The sequence below is a fragment of the Tympanuchus pallidicinctus genome, unplaced genomic scaffold (genome assembly GCF_026119805.1).
Source record: "Tympanuchus pallidicinctus isolate F22 unplaced genomic scaffold, pur_lepc_1.0 scaffold8, whole genome shotgun sequence".
Classification (NCBI taxonomy): domain Eukaryota; kingdom Metazoa; phylum Chordata; class Aves; order Galliformes; family Phasianidae; genus Tympanuchus; species Tympanuchus pallidicinctus.
This window is the reverse complement of record NW_026294802.1, coordinates 43638160-43645322: the sequence shown is the minus strand read 5'-3', so window position 1 is coordinate 43645322 and position 7163 is coordinate 43638160.

The window sequence follows — 7163 nt, the reverse complement described above, 5'->3', positions numbered from 1 at the left end:
ACTGCAAGAGTCAGGAAAAGGGATGTAGGATTTACAGATTCCAGCATCACCTAAAGGCATAGATGTGCTGAATGCTGTACAAAGCCTGAGTAAATAGCATTTCCGAAGTACACCAGATAAGCAGAGACGGAAATAGGGCACAGGGAGATCAGCTGGCAATCAGGCTGTCTGAATTTAGGCTTCTAAACCAACGATCATGTATTAGATGAACATCTTCTGCACAAAGCCAGTACTGATAGCCACTTGTCTCTTCTTTTTCTGAGCTAGAAAATCAAACTTCTCAAGGCTGGGGTTTCTCAGTGCTACTGGTTTGCTGGTTTGGCTGGCACTGCCTGTTTCTCTTCTTAGTTTTTACTTTCGTTGTAGTTTTGCTTTGATTTCTTGTTATATGGAGTTTTACATATTTCAGGCATAATCCCTGCCATGCAGAAAAGCTTCTGTCTAGATGTTGTATTTGCAGTCTTTCGGACATTTATTCTCTGTTTTCCTGTCACAGAACTGTATATCAGAGCAACGTCCTGTCTGAGGTTTTGTCTGTTACAGGCAAATACAGAAAAAAAAGCCAGTTCAAAAGGAGAGTGCACTGCATCATTTCCAAACTCTGTGAGCAAGACAGTAAAAGCAGGCTCAAGAGTGTTTCCTCAGACCACAGGGGATCAGCTGTCCTGCCTAGGCGTAAACAGCAAGTATGTACCAACTATTTGTAGTCCATTGAGAAAGTAAACAGGGTCGCCTTGTCTATCCCCAACACTTTCTTTGTCTGTGGCCTGTAGTCAACTACTGATTATCACGATAAGGCAGAAAAACATTAAGTCTTGAAAATTATGTCTGGCTTCTGGCTGTTAGAAGAGATAGCTCTATCAGTTAAGCACGTAAAAGGCTGGGAGAGTGCTCAGCTGACTCCAGCAGGCCTGGAGCCGATCCCTTTTAACTCACTTGACAGCTTTTTGCATCTATCTTCTCCCTCTTCCAGCTACTTGGAGGAAAGGCTACCAGAATTTGACATTATACCATTAAATGGCTGGCCAAACCCGCTTCTCTTTGATGCCATTGGAATGAATGGGCCTGAAGCATCTGTGTAGAATTCAGATTTCAGCATACCTGCTTTGCTGAAGAAGAAAAGTCATGTAATGTCTATAAGGTTTCACAAATAAATAAATGTGCATAAAATACATGAATTGAAACATCATGGGCAAATTTTCTCTAAGCAAAGTTCCCTTTGGCATTAATAAGATCTTTTTCTTTAAAAAATGATGTCATTTTTTAAATGTCATCTCTTTCCTTGGACTGAAAAATGTATTTGAATGCACTTAATCGAATCAAGTGTTCCCACTACAATTGGTTTGGGTGAATTGAGATGAACACACAGCTTTGTCAAGAAATAATCAAATGAATTTCAAATTATGGATTCTATCTGTTGGATTCTTGGCAGCTTTTTGTTGTTGTGTTAATTTAAATTAGTCTCCAAGACATTACTCATCTTTTTAAGGGTGCAGATTTACATTTTAAATTTTTGAAAAGAAAATGTATTTTCTGGATATATCTTCACCTTCATTGCCACGTTTCCATGTCAGGCTATTTTTGGAAAGAGCTTTTTTTCTAAAAGCATTTTCAAACTATTTTATTCAAATGCACACACATATACTAAACTTTGGTTGGCTTAATTAAGATAAATGTTTGCATCCTAAACTCAAGTGTGTGCAAAGCACCACTTTTCAAGAATTGTTTTGGGACTTGGGGAAAAGAACATATATTTGTAATTGTGGCAATTGCAAACCACTATGACTGCTCCACAAATGAGTGTGCCCACTCACAGTCATTTAGTATGTAAATTTTACCTGACTGCTTTGCAAATACTTGATTGGAATAGTTAATTCTATTCTGCTACTTGAGCTCTGTAACAGGATGGGTAAGGGATACATGCTGAAGGACTGAGTGTTCCATGCTTATTTTCAGTCTCTTCATTTTAGATACTCTTGCAGACACCTTCTGGAACCCTTTTAATGCCCCTTCTTACTCTGACAGAAGAGGCATTTGCTATTACAACTGTCACTAACATACTTTTCTCCCTTATTTCTTGTGTAACTCTCAAGGAGCTCACAACAGTTCTCAAGTTGGTGGAGGAAGATCTGGTCAGATTGTCTAGGCAAACTCAACACACACAAAACCATGCGCCCTGATGGGATGTGCTGAGGGAGCTAGCAAAAGTAATTGCCAAGCTGTTCTCTATCATCTTTCAAAGGTATGGGAGAGGTGCCTGAGGACTGGAGAAAAGACAACGTTAGCCCAGTCTTCAATAAAGGTCAAGGTGGTAACTGTACCCCTCTACTCTGCCCTGGTGGGGCCACATCTGAATTACTGCGTCCAGTTCTGGGCCCTTCCATTAGAGAAAGACAGGACTTCTAGAGAGTCCCGTGGAGGGCCCCAAAGATGATAAAGGACCGGAGCATCTCCTGTATGAGGAAAGGTTGGTCAGCCTGGAGAAGACTGAGGAGATATCAATTTTTATAAATATGTAAAGCATAGGTGTCAAATGAACAAGGCCAGGCTCTTTTGGATGGTGCCCAGCAACAGGGGCAATAGACATAAACTGGGACATAGGAAGCACCATAGAAGCACAAGAAAAAGCTTTACTATGAGGATGACAGAGTACTGGAACAAACTTCCCAGGAGGGTTGTAGTGTATCCTTCATTCATATTCAACACTGACCCGTGCAACCTACTGTAGAGAATCTGCTTTAGTGGGGGCGGGGGGAGGTTGGACTAGATGATCACCAGAGGTCTTTTGAATCTCTATGATTCTCTGATTCTTTTTCAGTTAACTGCAGCACAGTAACTCGTTTTGATTAAAATGTGTAGCCAAACCACACCTTTGCATGCCAAGTGAAGAGCAGCAGGTTGGTAACATCCATGGCTCAAGTCAAACATAGCAGCCCTTCACACAAAACTCCACCACTGTGTGAACTGATTCCAGATGTTGCATCCAACCCTCTGAAGAGTACTTTGCTGGCTTCCTTCTTAATTTCTGTAATTTAGAGGAGGCTACCTGCCTACTGAAGTGAGTCAGAGGTGTTTACTGGTTTGAGATCCACCTCCACAGCATCCTCAGCTGATCTCTGACCTTGCGCTAAGCCATTTTAGCTGAGTTGGGAAATTCTCTTTTTTTTTTCTTTCTTTTGTTTTGTTTTGGTATTATTTGCCAGCTTAGTGAAGAGAAGCAGCTCTGAATGCTGAGCTCTAAGGAGAACCAGCTGGCAGGTAAGGGAGAGAGAACACCACCACATCCACTGGGTAGGTCTCCATGGGCAGCTGTGGAAACAGCCTGAAACACCAAATGTGATAATGGCTTGACAGACACTACTTTTTAAATCAAACCCTTATAATTATCCCTATGTTGTTACATAAGGATGGGATGGTTTCCCTTTATAGACAGTAACTCTTCTTGTTCATCTGGTAAGACATCTGTTGGGACAGTCATATAAAAGTAAGTAGACCTTGCATCTTGTACAGTTACTAGATCTTTATATTTACATCCTAACAACATTACATAGTGCCTTCTGATAACACTGTAATTAAATAGCAACAGACACTCCCTCCTCAAAATCTCCCAAACCCCAGCAATTGCTCCTTCAGAAAGGTGTTTGTATTGCTGTAGCAATTCTCTCAGTGGGCTTGAGAGTCAACTTAGCTGCTTCATCCCTGCTGATCCTCTTTGTGGGACAGCCCTATCTGTATTCCTGAGAGATTTCAAGTTCTGGAAGGGCAGAGAATTTAAAAATAAATAAATAAATAAATAAAAATCAATCTTCAAATAGAAAATGTAGACGTACCATGCTTAGAAAAAGAGAAAAATAAATAATATTCTCTCCTTGGGCCTTTTGTCCCCTAGAAATTTCAGAGGGCAGCAGGGGCAGGTTCTTTCCTTTATACCGCGGCTTGTGTCACACACACAGCCTCTGCTGAGATCAAAGACATGTGGTTTCTATTACTGTATCTCAAAGAGAAGTTCACTGATAAAGAAGTCTCCACCCTAATGATTAAACCCTATTTGGATTTGAATACCTGAGTGCAGGCCTTCAGCCAGCAGGCCAGGATTACGAGGTTCTTGACTCCAGTGCCCATTTGCTAATCAGGCTGCAGATCACCTCCGTCTGTCTGTGCAATGTTATGTCATTTGACTTTCACAGCCATTCACTCATCCCTGGGCCTTCTTTTTCTTCTAGGGCTGCTACTGGGAAATGAAACCAAGATTAATCCACCCTAAACATCTACAAAGGAACTGAGCAAATAAATAAGGAAATTCTATAGAGCAACCATTTATTAACTGCTCAAAATTAATCAGTGCCTGAAAAGATCTTGAAATCTGAAATTTACTTAGGATTAGTTCATGAAGCTGAGTAACAGATAACTGAACCAGAGAAATAATTAAACTGAAGGCTAATCAGGAGAGGCTGGTTTATGTGTTTACTTATTTATCATGTTTTTCTTGTGTTAGCTGCCATTTTCATTCAGTAAATAATGCTAAGGGCTTCATGCTGATTGCAGCAACCAAGGATTGACAACTGTATCCATGGGAGGCTCTTTTCATTAGGGGGACCATGGAGGAGTAAATAGTTTAGAGGGAAAGGTATTTTGAAATTACAGTGAAAATCACCCAGAGACAAAGATTTGTGATTGAGGCTCTATTTTCAGACCTTAAAGAGAGAATGTTTGTCTGTTTTAGTTTTTCTCCCCAGTTATGTATGTTTGCCTGGTAAAAGATACCACTGTTCCTCATAAGCTTTCTGTTGTTACATCTGCATCACTCCTATATTACTACCGTTAAATATACCAAAGCAGGAGATTTTGATTGATGAGAGAGAAAAATGTATTTAGAAAGCAAATCTAGAGAGTGCAGACTGAAAACCTGAGCATTCAGTTATGTGAGTAAATGTTCTACTTTTTTTAGATATAATTCTGTCAGATATTGTCATCCATCCTTACACTGAGTAGTATTTTTCTTCCTGACATTCCATGAAGATGGAATAGAAGTATTCAGTTTACAGAAACGCAGAATGGCTGAGGTTTGCAGGGCTCTTTGGGTCCAGCTGGCCCAACCCCTGCTCCAGCAGGGACACCCAGAGCAGGGTGCCCAGGCCCATGTGGAGGTGGCTTCTGGGGATCTCCTTGGAGGACATTCCACAGCCTCTGGGCAGCCTGTGCTCCATCACCTGCACAGCATAGAAGCGCTGCCTGATGTTCAGATAGCAACTCCTGTGCTCTAGTTTGTGCCCACTGCCTCTCTTCCTGGTTTTGGCACCACTGAGAAAAGTCTAATTTTTTATTCTTTTTCTTTATTGATAGACTGATGCTGTACCCAGGGAAAACAATGACAGATCCATGATCAATAATCAGATCTTTAAAGACAAGAGTCTGCCCACATTGCTTATGCTGAGTCCTACAGTACATCCGGTTGATTTCAGTGCAGTTCTAATGGTATATCTCAGTGTTAGCAAGACTGTCAAAGGTGGCCAGTGTAAACAGGCCACCCATTCAACTCTTTGGTGAATTATCTTTCAAGACGATATATAAAAATGTTTTGTTTGGGAATGTGCTATTAAAAAATGGACTTGGGATGGAATGGCCTTCACCCTGACGTGTGGCAGACTGAGGAAAACATCCTTATCCAAAAACCTGTCTCCTGCAAGGGCTGCTGCAGGTGTATGTTCATGGCTTTGAGTGGCACCTCTTGCCTGGGTGAGCCCACAACTCCCCTGCTTTCTGCAGCCCTTGCTCAGCAGCCCTTCTCACAGTCAGGGGAGTTCTCAACTGGTATTGAGAAAACGAAAGGAAATTACTGATTTGCCTTCTGCCGTATCTCAGCTTTCCATTTTCCTCCTCCATTTTCCTCCTTTCCAAGAATAAATATCCAAGAGGAACAGCACCTTTTGGTTCAGTCTTTTTAAAACCAGTCCTACTGATGTGCCCCCTTTTTTTTTTAAGGCCTAACATTCCTAGACAAGATAAAAGATTCAATCTCTAAACCTACTAATTGATCACAAAGCATGTCTGGGCCAGCACAGTGTATCCCATGACCATAACAAAGCAGACTTACATCAACACTCAGGCACTGTCAGGCACCCTCTGGTGTGACTTGGACAAGCTCTGGGGCACAGCAGTGCTGCCTGCTGCTCAGCTCAGGTCAGCTCAGCTCCTTGGCATTTTTTCAGTGGTGGCTTTGCTCGTCCCAGTGCTATGACTGGAGGTTGCAGCGCAAAAGTGAATTTTCCATTTACATAAATAATTTATATCTCAAAGTACTCAACGAACACTGCCAAACACTGGCTATGCAAAGCAATTCAAAAGCTGGAAGACATGCGGCAAGTTCATAATCTTAATCATATCAAATCCAGGTGATCATAACCGCTAATCCAGTTATAATGCACAAAAGGCCATGAAATCAAGGCAATTGGAAAACGAAGGAAAAGTAGTTAATATTCTGGTTTAGAGTCTTGAAATGGCAACACTGAATAGCTATAGCAGTTATAATTATAGTGAGCTTTGTTTGTATAGAGAATCCCACTCATTTTACTCCAAAATGAGACTCCAAATATTCACTTGTTTTCATAAAGCAGTAGTTTCACACCTGTCCCTATAATTCAGCATCCCAAATTTAAAGCATTAACTGAGTGTTTAGATTTAGAAGTCATAAAGGGAGTCACACTTAAAGCCTGTATGACATGGGATGGAAGTTTGTTTCCTTGTCCTCTTATTCTGTTGGCATCCAAAATGATCTCAAAATGCACAGCATTCCATCTCCTGTGGTTTAACCTGGTAAGTCAGATTGTTTAGGTAGGATTTTATTCAGTAATGCCTTTCAGAAAATCATCCTGTACAATCTTCTCTTTGTTTAAACGGGATCTGTGCTCTCTTACATTGTTTTCCTTCCAACTCATCACTACCTTTTGTACAAAAGCATCATGTAAGCAATACTCTATTAGAGCAATTTTATTGTCAGTACACTGGCTTGGTCCAGATCCTATTAATAGCAAACAAGAGGCTTACAGTGACTTTCCATTGATTTCCCAAATGGCAGGGAAAATACCTATTATTTTCTTCTATGTTTTATTATCTGCAATATTTATTATTTGGCAATAAAACAACAATATTTATTTTAATAGTTA